The sequence below is a fragment of the Aotus nancymaae genome, unplaced genomic scaffold, assembly GCF_030222135.1.
Source record: "Aotus nancymaae isolate 86718 unplaced genomic scaffold, 86718_ANA_hifiasm-v0.15.2.pri h1tg000036l, whole genome shotgun sequence".
NCBI classification, from domain to species: Eukaryota; Metazoa; Chordata; class Mammalia; order Primates; family Aotidae; genus Aotus; species Aotus nancymaae.
Window position 1 is genome coordinate 30,502,621 of NW_026988450.1, and position 22,804 is coordinate 30,525,424.

Consider the following 22,804-nt stretch of genomic DNA (forward strand, 5'->3'; position numbering starts at 1 on the left):
AATTGCACCTCAGGTCCTGGATGTCCCTCTGATGCCTCACAGTACATAAATCTACAACTTGTCATCTTCTCCTGCAAACTGCTCCATCTTCTGTATTCACCATCATCTCCAATGGCACCCCTGTTGATTCAATTATCCAAGCCAGACACCTGGGAGTCGTCCTTAAAGTCATCATCCCCTCCTTGCTTCTCCCATTAATGTCCCCATGCTTATTACTGGGAGTTCAGACCTTAAATCCACACCAAGATTCAAGGGCCTTTTTTTGCACTGCTTATCTTTTCTGTCCCCTACCCAATCCATTTTGTGTAATACACCCAGAGTGATCATTCTAAAAAAGTCCTCAAATTCATCTACAAGACTAAAAATGGCCCGCAAGACCCTTCCAAAAGTGGCTCCAGCCTCCGCTTTACATCTCCTGCCTCATCTCCCACCCTCACTGTGCACCAGTGAGGAGCCACATGGAATGACCAGCTGTTCCACAACCCACCTCTCTAGTACCTTTGTTGTACCATATTCCCTGTTCCCTCTCTCAGAATAATTTATCCCTGCCCACACCCACCCTCAGCCTCCTGGTACCCTCCTACTGGCTCTTCCAAACTCAATCAAGCCCTGCTGCCTTAGGGAAAGTCATCCCCTTGGAGTCAGGCACCCCTGACAGAGCCCAGCATCCTTTAAGCACCGGTTCCAACTGCTGCCCAGTATCTCCTTCCCTCATGAATCTGAGATTCTTGAGGGCAGAGAGAGGGATTTTCTTATAGTTGAGGTCTTATCATCTAACAATGTGCCTGTTATTATATATTAATTAATATATATCTGGTGTATAAATGAATAAATATCACCCCAACTAAATTTGACTCAAAACACAGCAAAGCTGCTAGTGATTGATTATGTGTGAATTAGAGGCTCACAGCCCTCCTTAGAAAGTGTCAGGGAAAAATTAAGAAGGCTACTCTGGTTGTGATTCTCAACTGCTCAATGCAGAAGGTGAGGCGTTCTTGTGTATAGCTATGTTAGGGATTGGCTTTTTTTTTTTTTTTAAAGAAAAAATTATTGTGTTATGTGTTTTCTTCTCTGACTTCGAACATGAGCTTCCTCAACATTTGAGTTTCCCAGAAGTTTCACCATGTTCTACCACAATGGGCGTGATGAAGGAATGGGTGTGGTTTGAGGTGAAAGGATGGAGTGGGCAGAAGTAACTTTAATAGTAATGATGGAGTCACAAACACAGTGAGACGAAATGCCTGAGGACTTATCTGATCAACCTTCGTTCCTCAAAGAATAAATTCACATAAAAGCTTAGATATGCAACCCTAGGGCTCTCTCAACACGAAGATGGCAGATGACAGTAATACTGATTTAGTCACACCTTTTGGTACTTTTAGAAAATCAAGAGAACCTCGTTACTTGCAAATGAATACATGATATGGTACCTAGGGATTGGGTCAGCTGGACATCTATGAAATGGGAGAGGGAAGTACAAAGCTGCTAGTGATCAATTTTATTTATGTTTTATTTATTCTGAGACAAAGTCTCCCTCTGTTGCCCAGGCTGGAATGCAGTGACATGATCTCCTTGGCCCACTTCAACCTCTGCCTCCTGGGTTCAAGTGATTCTCCTGCCTCGGCCTCCTGAGTAGCTTGGATTACAGGCACATGCCACCATACCCAGCTAACTTTCATATTTTTAGTAGGGACAGTGTTTCAACATGTTGGCCAGGCTAGTCTCAAACTCCTGACTTCAAGTGATTCACCCTCCTCGGCCTCCCAAAGTACTGAGATTACAGGCATGAATCACCATACCCTGCCTAGTGACCAATCTTAAAACTACTTCTTCTTCTGTTTTTTTTTTTTTTGTTTTTTTGTTTTTTTTACTTGCTTACTCCATAAGATTCATGGGATTTCAAGAGCTCTGTATTTTTAGCTAATGTCCCAGTCAGGCCAATTACCCTGTCCTCTGCAATAAACAGTCTACATTTAGAAAACTAAAGTTTTAAAACATTTTAAATCATTTCTCAGGTTAAAAAATCATACAGTCCTATAACGTCAAAGATGGGGGTGAATGAAACATCAACAGGATATGCCAAAATATTATAATCATAATAGTTCTTTTATAATTCAAACTCCACGGGATGTGAATAAGTTATTGAACAAGTATTGGCTCCAGTATGATATTGAGAAAAAATAGAGGAGGTAAGGCTCAGGGGAAAGGCTTTGAAAATATTACAAGATGGTTTTAAAACTGTCCTTTTAAAACTCCATTTGAACTCCATTTTGACTGGAGTTAGAAAGGCTATATGATACAGGCATGGAAGATTGGATGCAATATTCTTACTAAAAGATAACACGTTTAAGCATTACTGGTTAGACGTAAGTGTTTATTTCCTTTAAAAACCTTAGTCTCACGGGATGACAGATGACACTGCTAGTAATGTGATTCTCCCATGACAGTTCACTGCTGATACTTTTTTAGATTTAAATAAACTTTTTAAAAAAAAATCACCCAAGAAAATCTCAGGTCTCCACACTTCTCCTTTTTTTAATGAGAATGATGTAAGTATGTGCCATTAAACACAGATAAAGTTAACATGCCTTCCCACTGTGCTCCACTAACAGTTGAAGGCTTTATGCTTCCTATTTCACAAAGCGGACATGCGGTTTTCTTTTTTGAGCTCATTGCATGAATTAAGCTTAAGTTCTTCCTCTACAAAGATAATGGAGATGATACTTCCTGTGCCATCAATTCCTGCTGCTGGCGGTGGGTAAGAAGGCAGGCACGTATCTTCCCACCATTCCTTCACCTGGGGACCAAGCAAGATAGCATAGGACTCTTTTGAAAAGCATAATAGAGTCTACCTATATTATGCAATAGAGTTTAGCTATCACAAAGGCTCAAAAATCAGAGGCAGCAGAATGTTCTAAGTATCACCAGCCTCCTTGCACAGCTCTGGGCTCCACTTTTTACTCTGAAGCTTACTAGTGTGACCTTGGACGAGTGCCCTGACCTTTCTAGGCCTCAGCTGTCACTTCTGCAAAAGAGGAGAATAAAGTACTACCAAACAAGGTGACTGTGCGGATGAAGGGAAGTTCTTAGCATGGCGGCCAACACACAGTAATGCTCCCTGTAAGCTACTCATTCCAATTCTTATCCAGAAGAGGACCAATAAGGACTAGAAATGTGATCACATAAGTCATGCACAGAGCTGTGCATACTTCCCTTCATACTTACCCCTTGCCCTTGAACTCAGCAATGACCCCCGAGCCCTCAGGGGCTGTCTCTGCAGGGTTGCATATGAACTGCTTGCGTGTATAACTTGTATAACCTCCCAACATACCTCTCACAATACATGAGGCAGGAGCTCTAGAAATATCAGCTCTCAACTCCCCAAGCCCAAAGGAAAGAAAGTTCAAAACAGTACATATGACTGTCAATGATCTTCATTCACTTATATCCATGTTAAAATTAGTTTACATTTCTTTTACACTTATCTTCTGATGGACATCAGAAGAAAATTATTCAGAGATTTAAAAGTGACACAGATAAGCCACTAAATAGATAACAGATAACACAGATGGGAAATAAAACAACTATATGGATTATTCTGAGGAGTTAGTGAATAATAAATCATGGACCTCATTCAAGTCACAAAAGTGATCAAGGGAGACTTTTACTATAGAATAACCCAGAGCAGGGGGACACTTGAAATAAACTATTAATTGAGCAAAGAGGATTATCTGTTCTCTGAAAAGGAGGGTTAAAGTTGAGACAGAAGGTATTCAGAGAGATGTGAGATGACTTGGTCGGTAGCAGGGGCTCTTCTGGGCAGTTTGCAACTATGGTATTGTGTCCCCAGGCGCATGGGGGCAGCCTACAGGAAGCTTACTCTTGGAGAGTTTTTTTTTGTTTTTTTTTTTTCCAAGCCAACTTTGAGCATCTGTATTGAAGTACCTTTCAGTGTTAGCATACATTAGCTAAGAGTTTTCATTAAACATTAAATCAGTCTGTTATTTAAATTAAATCAGACTGCGGGCAGTCTGTGGTCTATTTGCCCTATACAGCAATTAGATTTTAATCTCTAGAAACAAGACTTACAAAAGGCCAGAACACTATCTAGTATTTGGGTGATTACCTGAGACAGCCACAAAAACACCATGGCCTCTCAATTATTCCCAACCTCCAGAACCCAGGTGAGGCGTCTAACAAGCTATGGAAACCTTAAAGGAAATACTACTCGTACAGGATCCCAAGATCTGCTTCCCAGGACATGCGGTACTAAGGCTTGAAGGGAGCATGCTTATTTAATGAAAAGGATAAATGATTTCTATTTCTGAACACGCAATTTAATATGAGGCAAAGCGCAAGGCCTCTCTCTGCCCAAGGGAGTTCTCCAGCTGCGACTGAACTCATTTTCAGGGATGATGCTGTTCGTGGACTGCTTGCCACTGCTGTGGTGGTTTCCTTGACTGTGTAGATTGCTGCAGCTACATGTGCAGGCAGGAAACCAAATGGAGAACATCACCCTCCAGTGTAAACTCTAACGTCGTACCAATTTTTCTATTTTTGACTCTGAATATATGAATAGAAAAATAAAAAAGCAACAGAATCCACATCTAATTGAAAGACCTGGCACCTCTACCACACACTAGGAGTTATGGAAGCACGGGCAAGTTATTTAACAATTAGGATCATTTCTGTTGTGGGTGCTGTTAAGCACCTCGCATACTTTAATCCTTAAGCTCAGATTTCTTCATGTGTCAATTGAGGATAATAATGCACGACTACATCTGCAAGGTGAGGCAACAGGGTCAAAAAGAGCACAGCTTCAGCACAGACAGACAGGGGTTAAAATGCCAGCTCTAATTTCTATTTGATCTCATTGAGCTTCCATTTTCTCATCTCTAAAGTACAGATGAAGCCACCTACCTCAAAGGACTGTGGTGAGGAATTCAGCAAGACAGTGTTAAACACCAGTTGGTGTCTGTATCGCTAGGCGGTGCCCAAGAAATGTTTATGCCCTCTCTCCTATTATACACATGAACTGCTTCTGTTAACATTCATCAGCAGCAAGTCAATGTCCATAGTATCCAAAGATGCATTTCCTTTCATAACAATGAAAATTTTTTCCCAGAACAAGCTTAATATGCCAGATACTGTCCCAACAGCTTTATGTCTATGAGCTCATTTAATCCTCATCACAGTTCGGTGGGGTAGGTACTACTAACGTCATCCCCATTGTACAGATGAAGACACTGAGACACAGACTTTGGATAACGTGCCTAGATTCAAACAGATGGGACCAGAGCTGGCAGCCCAGCTCCACAGCCTGTACTCTTAACCAGGATGCAATAGTGCTTACTGGGTCTGTTTGAGACTCCATGCTTGGATGTAATCTCTTCTAGAGATAAGCACTGGATGCTCTCACAAACTGCAATGTGTTGATGTGACTAACTTTTCAACTTCTGAAATAACATTTTGTGTATTTTCTTAGAATTCCTAAAAAAAAACTCTCTACATTTTAAATAAGGTGCCTATAACTAGTTCATCTTGTTCTGTATGCTGAAATACCATAAATAAATGCACTTCTCTCTCTAAAGACTATGTAAATAAATCTTATATTAAAACATACCCCTGAGCTTTGGTTTAAACAGTAACTTCAAGTCCAAATTAAACATATATGTATGTGTATACATATTTAGTAGGGAAGTTTTAATATAATCTATTTTGTTAAACTAATGACATCTATACCCAATACTCCAAATATTCCTCTTATTTATAATATTCATTGTGTAATAGGCACACAACAGTACTGCATGGTATTTCAAAGTACTATTCCTTTTACAAGTTTAATCAACTCAGGTATTAAACATCAACGATGATAATCCATTGCTCTGCTTAAAAGGAATCTCTTGGGGACAGCTGAGAAAGAAAGGTTAAAGATTTCTATCCTTCAAAGTAGGGCACTGCAGATACCTGTAAATCATGCTCGTTGATTATTAAGATAATTAGGCCCATCAGTACACTTAATTTTCAGACTCAACAATTGTCTGGCATAAACAATTTCCACTTTTTCTAAAACAAAGGGGATGTGTTCAAAAAGCGGTCCTCTGCATGCTCTCCGCACAATGCATGCTATTTTAAAACATGATTTATGGGTCTAATTCCTGGAGCTGCCTTGAAAAATATACTGGGTTGTTCCTCCCCTGCTCCCTATTAGGAGAAGACACTCCAATTTGAAGAGTGCACTCTGTTCAGACTACAGGCCGCTATATCATGTCAGCATTTTCATTAAATACTGTTCAAGCTGGACTTTAAACAAATGGAATGGAGAGCCACAGCTGCAGCCACTGCAGAGACAAAGTTATCCAGCCTGGAGGCTTACATAAGAGGTGCAGGACAATCAGGGTGAAACCCAAGTGTCATCATTTGAGTCCTATTTCTCGAGACTTGCCCACATTCTTAAAGTCTATGAAATCACACGCACAGAGCTCGTTTTATTTGCCTTAGGGCATAAAACACCAAGTCGACATATAAGTTGTTTATTCCCTAAAGGACTGGGTTCCAATTATGAAAAGGTTAGCAACTTCTGCCTAGGGGAAGAGAAAAGTGGGATGCGCGGGAAGCCTGCAGGCCTGAAAGGAATGGCTCGCCCAGAGATCCATCGCAATGCTGGCTACACTCCCCAGAGGTCTTAGGATGGAGGTGACAAGACCCTGCCCAGCCCCTTCACCCCAACGTACACACAGAGACAAGGGGCTCAGACTGAATAATTAGCGAGCAGCCGGCGAAACGCCCTAGGACACCTGTCGTCTCCCAATACATCTCCAACTGGCACATTCGTGAGACGCTGTGGCCAGCCAGTCCCTGGACTCCAGACCTCCCGCTGCCTTGTCCCCTTCTTGGCACCCTGCACTCCCTCCTCAAGCTGGAACTCTGCTAACAAGAGGTACCACCCTCGGCTTCCCACAAGAAGATAAAAATGAACCTCTCCTTTCCACGATTCCCTCCAACTTCAGAAACTACAGTCAACTTACTGGGACTCAGGAGGCAGGGAGTCTTCTTGGGGGACCGCGTTCGGAGGCAGACTCTGCAAACTCCGGCGCGCAGCGCCGCCGCCCCAGCACAGCCCGGCGGCAGCGGCGAATGCAGGAGCAGGCGCCGCCGCTCTGCACCAGCTGCCTCGGCTCAGCCGTGCCGGGCGCCGGGCATTCGCCAGGGAACAGGACTCGGTGAGGCCGCGGCGGCGACTGAGGCTGCTGCACCCGGCCGCGCGGACCCGAGCGCTGCAGCTGCCTCCAGCCCCGGAGTGCGGCGCTCCGAGCCCCTGGTGCGTGTCTCTGGCTCCAAGGGAATCACGGCTCAACGAGAGACCTGGCACGAGAAAAATCGATGCGCTGCCGCAGGCAGAGCCGCCAGCCCGCCCCCAGTCGGTCGGTCACATCGCGGGCGCGCAGACGGACGAGCGAGCGGTCGAGTACCGCACTCAGCGCTCGCCGCCGCGCCGCGGAGAATGACAGGCGCCGAGGCGGAGCAGCGGCGCCGGGAGCGGGGCGCGAGTGCGCATGATCCCGGCCGCTGCGGCACGTCACGGGGGAGGAGGGGCGGGCCGCGGGCGCGGGATGGGGCGAGCCGGGCGGGGCCGCGCTGGGGGTGCACGCGGGTGAGGACCGGCGCGGCGCCCGGCTTGCTCGCGGGAAGATGCAGGAAGTCTCCCTCCCCGGGTTTTAGGAACCCAAATCTCTGAGGTTGAACTTGTCTCCGGAGCCCATTGTCCCTTAAACAGCACTGTTTAAGCGGTCCTTAAGGTCCCTGCGGAGCTCACAAAAGCCAATTTAACTCAGGTTACAGCTTAACCGTAAAGAGCTGCGATTTGGGGGACTCTTCTATTGTGGCTGTGCATTAAAATAACGCCGGGAGCTTGTAAGAGCCCTTTGCCCCAGCCGCATCCCAGAGCAATTACAGGACAATGTCTGGGTGGGGCCCAGGTATCAGTAGATATCAAAAGACACCGAGGTAAAGCAGTGCTTCCCAAACCCTCAGTGTGTGACACAATCTCCTGAGGATTGTGTTGAGATGCAAGATTCAGATTCGATAGGCCTGGGATATTGAAGGGGAGATCTTTCTAACAGGCTCTCAGAGGATGCCAATACTGCAGGTCCGGACCCCCATCCTTGCTACTCAACGTGTGGTCTAGAGCCTGGAGCAGAGCTTCTGAAACGTTGGACTGTCTGACAGTCACTCAAGGGGCTAAGAAAAATGCAGAGCAAATGGCCAGGCTGTACCCCCAGTGGTAGTGGTTCTGGTTCAGTCCCTGGGCAAAGGTGGGCTTCTAGAATTCCATTTGGCATAAGCATTCAAAATAAATCTGACAGAGGTTTTGTTTGGACCAGACTTGAAGTTCACACTAGCAAGCTGGAATTGGGAATAGATAGACTTTTGCACTTACCAGGAGACAAGCCAAGTCTAGAACTCAGGACATCTGACTTCAAATCAGGGATTCTAAACCAACGGGTGCTTTATCTTACTAGTCCCAAATTTCTACAATTAGGATGCATCACTGAGCAGGAAAAAACATATATATGGTGTTAAATATACATACATACGCTCTATTGAACACTTGTTACACATATCATTAAAGGGAGCTTAAAGTTGGCTGGGGAAGAAGGCTCATCAGGGAGAGAGTAAGGAAGACAGGGATGGAGTAAAGGATGTTAGTGTGTCACAGAGGGAAGGGTATGTGGGAGGAAATGAAGTTTAAACTCAGCCTAGAGCTTGGAAATCACATTGGGGAAGAGGACTCAGGAACCAGACTTGGCCTCCTGTTTCAGAGCATGGTATGAAACTCAGGTGTTTAAGAGCTTATGGAGTATGACATGTCACAGACGCTACCTGATTGAAATTTCACAGTGGTCTTTTAAGTTGAATGTAAAAAGTGTGCCCATTTTACACATTAAAGAGGACACCCTGGACATTAGTTGACTCATGGTGGAAACTGAGTAAAAGTAGCGATCTCAATGCTGGACTTGGCTCCTATAACTCTGGAGAAGAGGACAAATCAGATCGTGCAAAGCAAATGGTTTCTGTGTTTATTGGTTACATCTTTTAGAGGCTGTACCTAAATTTGGAGTTAGGAAGGCTTTCATTCTAGTGAGAAGGAAATACGTTTTGGGTCTTCATTGCAGTTTTGCAGCTACACTAGTTGGGATTGCAAAATGTTCTAAGAGTAACCCAGTCCTAGGACATTGCAGTTACACAGTTCAGGCTTCATCGAGGAGTTTGGTGGTGACACATTTTCTGGTGACAAGTGTAATTACCATCCTCATTTTACCCAGGCTCAGAAGCTAAGTGATTTAGACAAATTCACTAATGCAGGCAGGAGCCAATCTCAGGCCTCTGTGCTTTTCCTCTGCTCTCTTTTCACCAAGTAACGTGCTGAGGGTTGTTTTTCATTTCCAAATTTTTCATACCAGGACTTGCCATCAGTAAATTGGAACCCAAATGTATTTCAAAGCCACTCCTTGATAGAGAAGCAAAAATGTCTGGATCAATTCTTGTGCTTGTGGTAGATGCTATGGACTATACTCCTGGTCTGAGAAATGTTTTGGAAGCAAGTGTGTGATAGTTATATACAGTCTTCAAATCCAGAGGTTTGACTGGGAATACTATATTGCCAACTGTGTTCTACCTGCCTTTATCTTTACTTCTTATCTAACTCTTCCATTATGGCCATTCTTCGGTGTGATTATGAAGTTAATTCCTAATAAAAGAGAATTCTTTGAAGGAGCTGGTGCATCACAGGTTGTAAAACTTAGTTCAGTTTTTAGTAAGAAATATCTTTTAAAATATGAAGGTAGCAGAATAATAATGTTGGGACCTTTAGAAGAACCCAACATTGTCATTGTTTTCTTAGGTGCCTGAAACTCCAATAAAAATATTTACATAATTCATTTGTATATTGGTTTCAAGAGATCCAAGATTTAATTAAATAAAAAGTTGTTAATAACTAGTGTGTCCTACTGCTATTGAATTTTGAACCATTGTTGTTGGAATTAAGTACGCGAAATATATAATATTGCCTTGATACTTTATTGACTGTGCCTTAATATCGACTGTGCCTTGATATTGACTGTTTCTGTATTTAGAATTTGTTTCACATCAGCTGCTATTGTTGTCTGGCAGGAATTGCAGCTGCATCTTTTTCTCTGAGGTCTGTATTCCTTATGGGTCAGCAAGGCCTACTCTTTGGCTGAGAATTCCTTCCTTCAATGCCTCTAAAAGTCCTAGTCGTGAGATGTTCAATTATATAGACACTAATGACTCCATTGAACCTATTCTTCTCTCATTCAGAAGCTGTACCTAGCATAGATTTTTATTAAACTCTTTCTGCTAAAAATCACAGGCTTATCACTGAGCTAGAAAGCTTAGGCTCAAAAAGTCTTCACCTTTATTAATTACATTTCTTTATCCATTTCACTCAAAGGGATTTCTTGACATGAAAATCTTCATTTACTTCATAAACACAGTCCAGATAAGAGAACTGTGGGGAGTCCAAGGTGACTAACAAGACCGAGACAGTTGGGAGAAAGGAATTATATGCTACTTGGTGAAAAATAAGCTTGCCATAAAAATTAATATAAATTGTGCTTGATCTGTGGAACATTGTTTATTACAAAGTTTGCTTTATTTAAATACATGCAGCAGCTGATAACTTCACTGGAAACTGTAACTGAATTCCTGGTGTAGATGACATTGGGGGAGATTAGCATCCTGTCTTCTTTCCTGAGAAACTTTAGAAAAGTATTAGCCCAATTCTTGCCCTAATGCAGGAAACTTAGGAAGTACCTGCATTTTAAATGTTCATGTCTAAGTTAGCTCATTTAGAATTTAAAGCAGTCAATATAATAAATAATCTGGATTTTGCAGGCTAGCTCCATGTTTTGTAAGCCTCTATTAATAAAAAAGCTAATAGAAAGTTAATTATAACCCTGAGCCTGAGAAGAAATAGGTGATGGGTAAGGATGCTGGACTAAGGTAGGAGTGGGGTCAGGGGCTGGGACAGGATGGAATTTAGGGATGGAAGAGGGAAGGCAGGAAGTGGTCTTTGGTTGCTGAGGAGCAAAGGCTGGTGGAGAATGAATATCAGCAGTTTCGGAGAGAAGGCTGGGCAATGGCCTATGAGCAAGAATAGAGAGCAAGCAGTCAAGACTCCACTGGCAACTCACAGCTTACCTGAACTTAAAGTGCTGAGGATTCCATGTGGGACTTCGTCTGTAGGAAAGAGGGACCAGAGGTTAAGAAATAGATTATACATTCCTTAAAACCCATGATAGATGCTTTAAAGAACTACTACAAAATATGCACTCAATTTCAATGTCTAAGCATTATTTATTCCTCTCTCCCAACCAAATTGCCCACTAATAAATGGAGAGAGCAGCTGAGGGAGAGGCCGTGCTGCACAGTGTGAACCTCATAGGCTGTCTGGCCCCAGCTCCCAGCATCTCCATCCATCAGCTGTAATCATGTGGCTGCCATCTTTGATTACCTAACACACAGTGACAAGAGCTTCAAACATATATTAGCTTCTGAATATGTTAGCTATTAGTATTGAGTTTTACAAAAAAAAAAAAAAAAAAAACTCTGCTAGAGTTAAAATCTGAAACTAGACATCTCTTAATGTCTATTTTATCATTTTAATGTAAACCACGATGGACTGTAGTTTTCAAGAGTACTTTCCTTCTCCAAAAGAAGACTTAGGAGTGACTTTAGGGCTCCTCTGAGGACAAGAGAATCACGTAGAAAAGCTTTCACGGGAGATCAAGGCAAAGCCTACTAATGTAACTCTGTGGCCTCACACTATACTGCGGAGGAAAAGGCAAGGCTTAAGGACTTGACACTTTCAGATCTTTCTACTGAGACAAAGAAATTATGGTGGCTAGAGACAGTAGCTACAAAAGTGAAAACAGAGTCTTATAAAGACATGTCTTTATATTACAGAGTAAAGAAGGGACATTGCCATTGTCCTTTATTAACCTGACTTTACACATTCCTTGAAGTTCCATTCTGCCATTAACACTCAAGATTTGTGCCTGTAAAACTGAAGTAGATACTCAGAATGTTGGGTAGAGATTCCTTAAGTTCACTTTTAATTCTTCTGCCTTTATCACTTCAATATACTACAATTTTTATAAACATATTTTAAGCAAGCATAGAGAAAACTGTGCGTTTCTTTAGTAGCCAACCAGTTGCCTTCCAACAAGCAAAACTTCAGTATCAAGAAAGGAAGATTTATAAAGTTAATGAGAAATTCAATTCCAAAAGAAGTGAGTTGTGCCATCTCCAACATCAGAAAGATGTGAAAGACTCGTAGTGGCTGAAGCATTTCTGTCATTTCTTGCTGTTATATATCTCCCTCCAGCCCCACCCTCTCAACACCTATTCAGCAAATAGACTTTTCTGCTCTCAGTCTTGCACTCACCCTAAAATGGAAGCTGTCTCTTGTTATATAGCTACAACAGATGACAGGAAGAGGAAATTCAGCAGAAAGTGGTTTTCTCTTTAAGCCAAAGCCCACTGAGAAGTGGAAGGTTATTCATTGTTTACGTGGCTTTCTTCTTCTGTTTGCATAAGGTTCCTTATCCGAAAAATGAGGATAATACTATCAGAAAATACTATCAGTATTCAGAAAACAATACAATTATTTTGTAAAAGAGTCAGCCATTTACCTACTCCTGCTTCCCTCTGGAGAGCATTCAGTTTCTGCTGAACTCTCTTCTTTTGTTCTCTACTCCCAAAGAAGAGAATACCTTTTAGAGTGGGTCGATGGTCAATACCAGTGAGGGCCAGTGAGCGTGCAGCCTCACTAAAGTTTCCATACACTTGCCAGTGGTCAAACCTATGGATCTGAACAGGTAACAAAAACTGGTGTTTGAGATGTTACTTGTGTGACTGATGGTCAGACCCTCAGCAGAGTCTTAAACAAATTCTTCGGGGGATGAATAAAAGCACAATTGTAGCCTGATACAAAGTCAAGGGACCTTGGAGATTTCATAGCAATTCAGAGAGAAAAAAGAACTTGCAGAGGTAAAAGCCATAAAATAACCTATCACTCCAAAAGGTCTTGTAAAAACAGCAGTTGCTTTTAAAAATATTTAATCCCAAATTCCACTGAAGTGCACATGGTATTTCCTGTTTCTGGAAACTTAGAGGAAAATTAAACTCTTTTTTGAAAAAAAGCAAGCAGAGCCAGATGTTGGCGTTGGTGATGATCTGCAGAGCCTAACGCACATGTGGCAGCAGTCAGGGAAATGCATGACAGCTGTCTGAAGCCATGGGAACCTGATTTCTCTTGGCTAGAAAAGAAACGAAGTGTAAGCGTTGTTTTGTTTATATATACAAAGGGACAGCTGAGTCCAAGAGACATTATTTGGAGCTCTAGAGCCAGAAACAGCAGTTTAAAATATTTAATCTTTTCCTTTGACATACTTAGTCCAAATAATTTATTCAAGGAATGTTCAGTATCCAAACAAACACAGTGACATTCTCAAGTATTTTTTTTCAGAAAATACTAGACTATTCTGTTTTGAACCCAATTATAGGCAAGCTCATAGCAGTTTGCTTTGTTCATATTAATAATTAGAATTTTTTTTCTGAAAATACATGACTGGACTTCTTGATTAAAAGAGGCTTTGGGCATACAGGAACGATTACCATCAACTTTATCTTTCGCTACACACCATCCTGAATCTTCTTCTTTGGTCAAACTGTTTTACTATTCCAAGATTCATTTTCCTTTGTCCTTTCTTGCTATTGTTTCACTGCTGTTTTTTAATCAAGTCCTCATCTCCCATGTGTGTCCTTCAGAATACTACCCATTCTAGTGCCTAATTCATACCTCACCTCATCCATGAAGTTGATCTTAATCTTCCTAGCTGGAAGATTGTCTCCTCCCGGGAACATCTGTAACACTTGCTGTCTGGATCATCCACATGGTGCTTCTCCTAAACTGCTTTGCCTTATGGACATCAATATATGTATTGCTGTTCAATGAAACAGCAAGCTCCTGAAGGCAGGCACTAAGTTTTACACTTCTTTGTGTCTTCTCTCCTCCTCCCACTGCTTAACTCTCTAGTTATTTTGTATGTGGCCATAAGACTTCTTTTCATGTCCATGCTTATAATGTTGATTATGAGCATGTTGACTGAAGAGAGAGGTGTAGATTTGTGGAGGAAGACAGATAACTAATACTCGAAGAGTGATTCAGCACCTAATCCCATTTGGATTGCAGCATTGGGCAGATTGTCAAAGTTTATATAGTTATATATTAAATACTTATTACATTTGAGTTATAGGGTGAGGGCTTGATCTGAAGAGCAAAAATTGAATTCTAATTACTACAATTGAAGCAGAGATGTGAACCAGATTTGTATTAAGATTTAATTTATATTGAATTCTGGGCTAAGGATTCTTCAGTATCCACCTCCTACTGATAAGGGACACGACTGAACCCAAGGCCTGAAGAAAAACTGAGTCTATTGTTGGAGAAAAGGTGCTCATCTATGAAAGCAGAAATGACAGGAGAGCAGAAAGTCTGGCAGAACATTTTTCTTGCTACAATGCCTTTCATAGCAGGTTGCTTGACATGAAAACTGTCCTGTCAGTCATTGTGTTTGCCCGTCTCTGTGCCACTTTTTTCCCTATGCCTGTTTATAGTTCCCTGTTCAGGAAAGTGACTGTAGGCTGCACTGAGCCTTGACATTGGCCACTGATTGGACCAGGGCTGTCACTTGATCCTAAGAGTGACCTGCAAAGGGCTTAAGGGGTAGGGGTAATCAGCTGAACCAATAGAACTAGCTTCCTCTGAAATATAGACTAGAGAATATGAAATGGATTGAATGGTCTAGGGAGGAAAATGGAACAGAAACACAGGGAGAGACAGAGATGCAGTGGAAGAGAGACAGAACATTCCAGTCAATGGAATGCTTTTCCAGACCCTTCATATCCTCAAGTAAATTTTCCTTTTCATTGCCCGATCCTTGTAAGATGAAAAAAATCTAACATACTGCTCAATTAACGTTTATAGAACAAATGACTAGAAATGAAGTGTGACTATTATTAAGGATTGATAAAGCAATATTCATATTCATTTGTGATATAATACAGAACATATTTGGCTTTTGTCTCTGGTTCCTAGCAGAGTTTAAAAACTCCTAGAATTTCCAGAGTGATAAGAGTATCTTTTCTTATTCATAATTAACCTCCTTGGACTGTACTTGAGTTTATGTTAACAAATGGGGGAAAACCAATCATATGATTAGAAGGTTGAACTTTCAGACCCTGCCCCCAACTTTTGGGAAGGGAACGAGACTGGAGATTAAGTTCAATCACAGGGCCAATCATTTAATCAGTTATACCTACATAATAAAATTCTGATAAAAAACTCAGGACATGGAGATTTAGGAAGCTTCCTGTCTGGTGAAGATATTGCTGTACTGGGAGAGGGATGTGTCCTTCTGGCTCCATAGAGACAGAAGCTCCTGCACCCAGCGCCTTTCTGGACCTTGCTATCTGTATCACTTCATCTGGTTGCTCATTTGCATGCTTTATAATAAAACAGTAATCGTAAGTATAGTGCTTTCCTGAGTTCCATGAATTTTTCTAGTGAATTACTGAAGCTGAAGAGGGGTCATGGGAAAGTCCCCAAATTTGTAGCCAAGTCAGACAGAAGTGCAGGTAGTTTGGGGACCCTGTTTGTAACTGATGTCTGAATTGAGAGTAGTCTCATCAGGAACCTTACCCTTTAACTTGTGGGAACTGACTCTCACACCGGGTAGTTACTGTCAGAATTGAAGAATTGAATTGTAGGACATCTAGTTGGTGTGAGGGACTTGATGTTGGAACACAACATTTCATTTTTTGTGCATTTAAAAATACACCATGTTTTTGTGACATCTATTTGCAATGTGATTAACACAGAGCAGAAATAACATCACCATCTCAAGATGAAGAAGAGAGCAATTATATCAGGTGATTATGTTCATACCAGTCAATCTGCATGTGTGAGTTGACGGTCAATATAGAAATCAACAAATTGTAATATATGTACCCTCTCTCTCCAACTGGACTGCAAGCTTCTGGGAGTCAAGCCTACGTATTCCACATCTTTTACCTCAATCTATGCCTTGTGAATTGTCTTCAAAAATCCTAAGTACTACTAAAATGCTTTATGGTTGATATGACGATATGCAAATAACTACTTATTAATTGTAATACTCAACTTGCATTGCATGCCTACTGAATAGTCTTATCTCTCTGGACATTAGTAATCTTTTTTTCTCTCTCTCTTTATTTCACAGATAGGAAAAGCTAAGCCATAGGTTAAGTGTGTTGCCTAGGATTTCAGAGAAACTCAGGATTGGACATACATTTAAAAATCCATTTCCCCTATGTTTCCAAGCCTGTTACTTAGCTTGCCATACTCTCCTTAAGTATCAAGAACTACTGGTCATGTCTGGTTCTGACCACCATGCGGAAGATGATAGAGAGTGAAGCGGCCATTGAGGTTCAGAATCAGGTTCTATTATGCATGGTGTGCATGGAAGTACTGTCATTCATCTTAGAATTGTTTTAGCTTATGTTTGTGCTAGCAGCTAAACCCAGTATCTTCTTGCCAAATTAAGCCAATGAATCACTTGTGCCGATAGAAAAGGTTAGGAATCTTACTTAATTTATAATATGCTCTCTTAAAAAGACAAAAAAATAGACTTAAAGCATTGACAAAAAGAGCAACAAGAAACATTTTTAAAGAAGACATCTTGAGTATAAAAATAATTGTGTTGCTTATCTAGCAGATTAAAATGTAATTAGCCCTATTGAGTTGTAGCTGGACTCACTCTTTGAATCTTCCATAAATCAAAATTGAAATAGTAACTTTACAACCAGAGGCATTTTTAATGACTATGGGGGATAACAGCCAACAATTTATTTCAGACAAGAAAACAGAGAGAGAAGTCTTGTTTTATTTTATCTGATTTATTGTCACTGTTCGGAAGAAATTACTTGCTTTTCTAACATACCAAACTTTTACTTTATTACTAACAAATCTCCAAGAATGACAGCAACTAGCAAACATTCTATTTGACAACATGTAATCATGTCCATTAAGAGCTTTAAATTCCCCTCAAACATGTGATAGGAAACTTCAAAGTCTGTTTAACCCAGTGTTGAGTACATAATAAGTTCAATAATAAATATGTGTTGATAGACTGATTCTCAACATGTTTCCCAAGAAACTTTATCTAAATGGCAAACACTGACAGAAATTATTATTTCCCAGAGTCTTAAATTTACACATATTCGGGATGCATTCTCTGAGACAAAGCAGGTGATTTTTGTGGCCTTTTTGCAGTTAAGTGAAATAGTTGTGATCCTTCTTCTATCTCTGGATGGGGCTTTTTTTTCTCCAAAAGACACCAGGAAGATGTTGATGTGCAATGCTGTTGACTGAGAGACAGACTTGACTTTTCAAGAGAAGGTCTCAGAGATTGGCCTGACTTTGACTATTTCAAGGGCATTTAATTTCAGGGAAGTCCAGATGAGTTCTTTTTTGAGATCCACCTATAGTAATTATAAACTTCCTGATTTCCAGAACAGTTTGTTAGCCAATCTGGACTCTTCTGGATTAGGGATGATCCAGGATTAGGGATGGTCCACTTTAGGACCACCCTCCTGGGGCCACAGGAGAATTGAAGGAGGCTTTGTTAGGAAAAAGAGTGACTTTGGTTAGGGAGTTGTGTGTCTGCTTCAGTAAGAACCCCAAGGCATCATTTCCTTTTTTCATAAGAAAGCAAGCCAGTAATGAGATTCAGCCCTTTGCACAATGGTCAACGTGTGGGCTCTGGTGGAAGGTGCCCTAGGTTTATACGCCTCCTCTGACAGGCGCTAGTATCTTAATTAAGTTGCTTACCCTCTCTATATCTCAAGAGTCCTTGTTTTAAAATGTAGCAATGGCTTATCTTATTTAGTATTTAATAATATGTGAAATACATATGCTAATCATAGACCCAATGGTTTTTAAATACTTGGCATAGTCTCTGGAACCTGTGAAATGCTCAATTCACTACTACTATATAGTACTTGGCCTGTGCCAGGTGCTTTCTGTACACTTTATAGCTGTAACTCATTTAATTTTCACAAAGACAGAATGAGACGCACCCTTTCTCATTTCACAGATAAAGAAACTGAGACACATACAGGCAAGTAACCGGTCCAAGATCACACAGCTAATAAGTAGATTACTTCTACACATTTTAACCAGGCCACATGGCTCGAGGTCGTGTACTGAGTCACGATTTGCTGCTGCTTGTCCAGTAAGTAAGTATAATATTTTATTATTGTTGTTCTCCTTCCTGTCAGTTTTTTCAACTCTGTGACACAGCGATGACCTCTGCTCCCTCAGGTCTTTTGTCCTAGGAAAAGCAGCAGCTGACCCTTCCTCTTAGTGAGCCACTGTGATCCACGCCAAGCCACTTGCCACTCTCATGATTCCCAAGGTGAGGGGGAAGTGGTAGCAGGAAGGGCCAAAAGTCTGCATAGATGGAGTTACATTTTTGCTTAGATTCTGGTACTCTCCTAGCTACGTAAACTTGAGATTTTCTTTGGGCCTTACTTTCCTAACATAAAATGCCAGACTCAAATTGGAATATTTCTATGCATTTTCCATATCTAGAGTTGCACAATGGATAGTGTATTTACTTAAACTTAACAAACATTTACTGAATACCTGCTAAGTGTAGAGCATTGTGTTCTTTGCTGTGGACAGAAAAAGAAATGAATAAATAGAAGCCACGATCACAACCACAAGGAATTTTTATCTAGGATGGCGGGCAACTGGATAAGTAACCATGATGGAACACCTATGTGAATTGGGAAGACCTGGGTTCAAATATCATTTTCTATTTCCTAACTGTGTATCTCCTTAGACAAATTATTATCTTAATCTTAATTTTCTCATTTGTAAAATAGGCTTGATAATACTTTCCTCGTGAGATTTGGATCATTACTGGCATTCGTAAATGTTCCTAGAAGTATTCAACAAATGCTTTCAATAAATACATGATTGAAAGGAAAGAATATAGTGATACCAGCAAGAAAAATATATAACACTATGAGAATTTAAAACTGTATATGGAATCATGGACTAAATTAATTTCCTTGCTCCATTTTCAACATAACTAAGAAAGATGTTAGATTTCAATATGCATTGTCAACTGGTTAAGGATTTAAAATTTAGACACCAAACAAAAACTTTTAATTAAGACCCCTTTTAACTCACAATCTGTAGAAATGCCCTCACCACGTGCTTTTGGCGGAAGATGTGTTTGTACTCATGCGTGGTTTGTGTGAGGTCTTTTGTGAAGATGTCCAAGGATTGTACTACAAGCTGGCTGCTATCTCAAAATCCAAATTTCTGTAAAAGGCAGTAACATGTATAGGAGCAAAATGAATAATAAAATACATTTTTCAGTAGCAAGCAAAAAGAGAAGAAGCCTTTCTTTTCCGTACTTGATATCTTCTTCCATGTAAAATGGTATTGACTAGCATAAAATGCATGGAGCCTCTTCTCCTGCCTACTCATTCCTACCCAGGGAGGGTGACTCAGTCCAATAGGCTGGGTTGAAAGGAAAAACAGGGCATGTACAGCCTGCAGCCCCCTCTTCTCGTTTCTACAGTGCTCCTTCTCTCCTGTTTGCATTACAGAGCTGGGTCTGCTCCTGAAGAGAGAGACATGGCTTGGTGCAGCACTCCCTGCAGCAGAGAAGAGCCTGCCTAACTTTATGGTGCAGTGCTGACATGCTGGCTTGCCCATAGATGTGTTGTCACATCCTACCATAACATCTTTATTGGTGATAAATGCTATATTGTGGCCTCCACCTACCTAACTCCATCTCCTGTCTTAATTTATTCGTAACACAAGTGAGAGAAAAAAAGATGTTAATATTGAGTATCCTTGGTTTCCAACATTCAAGAAGCTGTTGACTACCCCAAGGGGCCTCTGTTTCCCTGCCCAAATAGATGGGTTTATTAAACTGATTCATCTGCATTGCCTTCTTTCCTTACTCCTGATGGTGTCATGCATTTTTCAGGGTGACTATGGGCTAATGGAACAAATTCCCACTTTGACTCTGCATATTTTAAAGTTGAGTCAATGAGAGAATTTAATTTAATAATCGTTTCATCCTTTGCCTGTGAAATAGTCCTTAAAAACATGTCAATAAATACTCTCATAATTACAAACATGAAATTTTAATATATCACTTTAATGTTAAAATGAATCTTTTTGCATTATGTTACCATCAGACACATGACAAAAATAAAATGCATATTAAAATGGGACATGTCTATGCAACATGAGGAGCATGCCACTTAACCAGTTTATAAGAAAGAAAAAAATGAAGTGGAAAGAGATGAAAGTTACACCGCCCATTAGTAGCCAAGCCGGATGCAAATGATGGATTTGTGAATGTCCTAGTTAAGCCCGGATGCTGGTACCTTCCCTCAACATTCATCACATGGTATAAATCACACATTGACTACTTGTAAATTCAGAGTTCCCACAAAAATGCTGTCTGTCTAGTTCAATTTAACAAATATAAATTTGACTTGAACTTTCCATATTCCACAGTCTGTGTCGTATGGGTAAAAGAGCAATACACTAGACAGATATTACCTTCATGGAGAATATGGAAAAGAACCCAATTGTATTTGTCAGTTAAATAAGTAATCGATAGCAAAAATATATATATTTTCTAAAACTAAAAGTACCATTTTAAAAATACATGTATTACAGTTTTTATTGCTATGTTTCTTACAATAGGAAAAAATAAGGGGAAAGAATCTGAATGTCCATTATTAGGAGATGGTATAATAAATAATTGTATGTGCACTTTATGGAATACTAATGCAGTTACTTAATAAAATGAGATAGGTCTACAAGAAAAGTTTCAGGAAAATGTAATGATTTATTAGGAAAAAAATGAGTTATGTGTATGATTCCATTTTTGTAAAAACAACAATAGCAGCAATGGTATTTATATATCTACTGTATGTATGTATATATATATATATATATATATATATATATATATATATATATATACTTGCTTAGGTAGGGAACAAGTAAGGAAGGTTTATACCAAATTTGTATAGTGGTTACATCAACAGGGCCAGCTTTTGAATTGTAACACAGAGAATTAGTACTTTTATCTCACAGCACTGAAACAAATGCTTTACTGGTGAAAAAAAAATGCAAAATGCTAAGTAGAAAAAATAGACTACATCTCAACTAAGAAAAATAAATAGGTAAATGGTGGATATAAAAGTGTCAAGATGTTAATATTTGCCTCAAGGTAGCACAATGATCATTATGGTTAAATTGTATATCTCTCTCTGGATACTTTTATGTACTTTCTACATAAGCATGGATTAATTTAACAGTCAGGAAAAAAATTAAATTTGTAAGGAAGTTGTTTGTGCACTTTGATTTATTGATTTCACTCTTAGGTTTCTTTTTAAAAACCAAACATACTAAAAGAATGCACATGAGACTAATTTCTTTTAATGTAATTATAAGATGAGACTATACTCTTATTTCAGTAAAGATTATTTAATAGTTTTTGGAAATTCCTCTGGATTTTCAAGTGTATTCAGCAAAATCATTGGAATGTTATACCCACTCCAATTAAGCAGACATTTATCTTTGAGCTGATCTGGGTGTGAACCAATTTCCAGTCCTTCTTGGTAAGGCCCGCTTCACACTAATCTGTGGCATCATGACGTAAATCCATAGAAAAAAGTGCATCTCTCAGAAATTCCACAGTACTTTCCCCTCCAGCTATTAACTATTTAAAAAGAGACCTACTCTCAAGCCAATAAAAGAATAATAAATAATTAATAGAACACTTCTCGCACAGAGATTTATATTCTCAAACTTGAGGAGCTTAACACTTGAATAATTGTTCGTTTGTGTATGTGTGAAGAGTGAGGATAAAGTAGACTATCTACTCAAGAAACGTTTATTGGTTGTCCAATTGTTTCATCTTCTCATCTTTGGGAAGTGTAGTGGCAGGTTAGATAGACATTACCCTAAGGGTGCTGTGGACACTTGCCCAGACCACTTCTGAGGTGCTAGGATTGGTCATTCTTACATCCCAGGGAATAGGGATGAAGAGAAGGGGTGTACATAGGGAATCGTGAGGCTTAGTTCTACAGAGAAAATCTAGGATTCTGTTAAAACACTCTGCACATGGAGTGAAAATCTGAGATGAAATTTTGTCACTTTCAAGTGTTTTGAATTTGAGCAAGTCAGTTAACCTCTGAGCTGCAAATCTCTGAATTAATCTGTGCTGAATTGAGAACAGTTATAATAATATACAAATACTTTACAAAATTACTGTGAGGGTTAGAGTAGAGAATATATGAAAAAGTATATTTTATAAAGCATGAAGTTTAATATATAAATCAAATATATTAATACTTAAGGACATGTTTCTATCCCTTGGGATATGTAATACAGTGTGTTTTACTTGGTCGTTACTGATTAAATATTTATCACATTTATTTCATGAGACAAGATATATACATATAGGTGATGAAGTGGTGTTTTGGCAGCGATTTTAACTGGAATAAACAGGGTTCTCTGGGTAATACAGTTATCAAATTTTGCATGGGCACACAGTACTTAGCATCATGCAATCTGAGAACTGGTATGATAACTTCTGATCACTTGACTCAGCCTTCGACTGGTGACTGGTAT

At 40.0% G+C, this 22,804-nt stretch overlaps 1 protein-coding gene across 4 annotated transcripts in view; it reads right to left on the reverse strand.

The window, feature by feature from the left end:
* PAG1 (phosphoprotein membrane anchor with glycosphingolipid microdomains 1) overlaps nucleotides 1-11,242 on the reverse strand; it is a 146,116-nt gene extending 134,874 nt beyond the window's left edge. For 2 of the 4 annotated variants that reach the window (XM_012450948.2, XM_012450945.2), the window contains exon 1: nucleotides 7,029-7,079. The gene's annotated coding sequence lies outside the window, so the exon portion shown is untranslated. Of the gene's footprint in view, nucleotides 1-7,028; nucleotides 7,084-11,223 lie in introns of those variants that run through there. The other 2 variants (XM_064384299.1, XM_012450947.3) reach the window with 2 other exon arrangements.
* Between the last annotated feature and the right edge of the window lie 11,562 nt (nucleotides 11,243-22,804).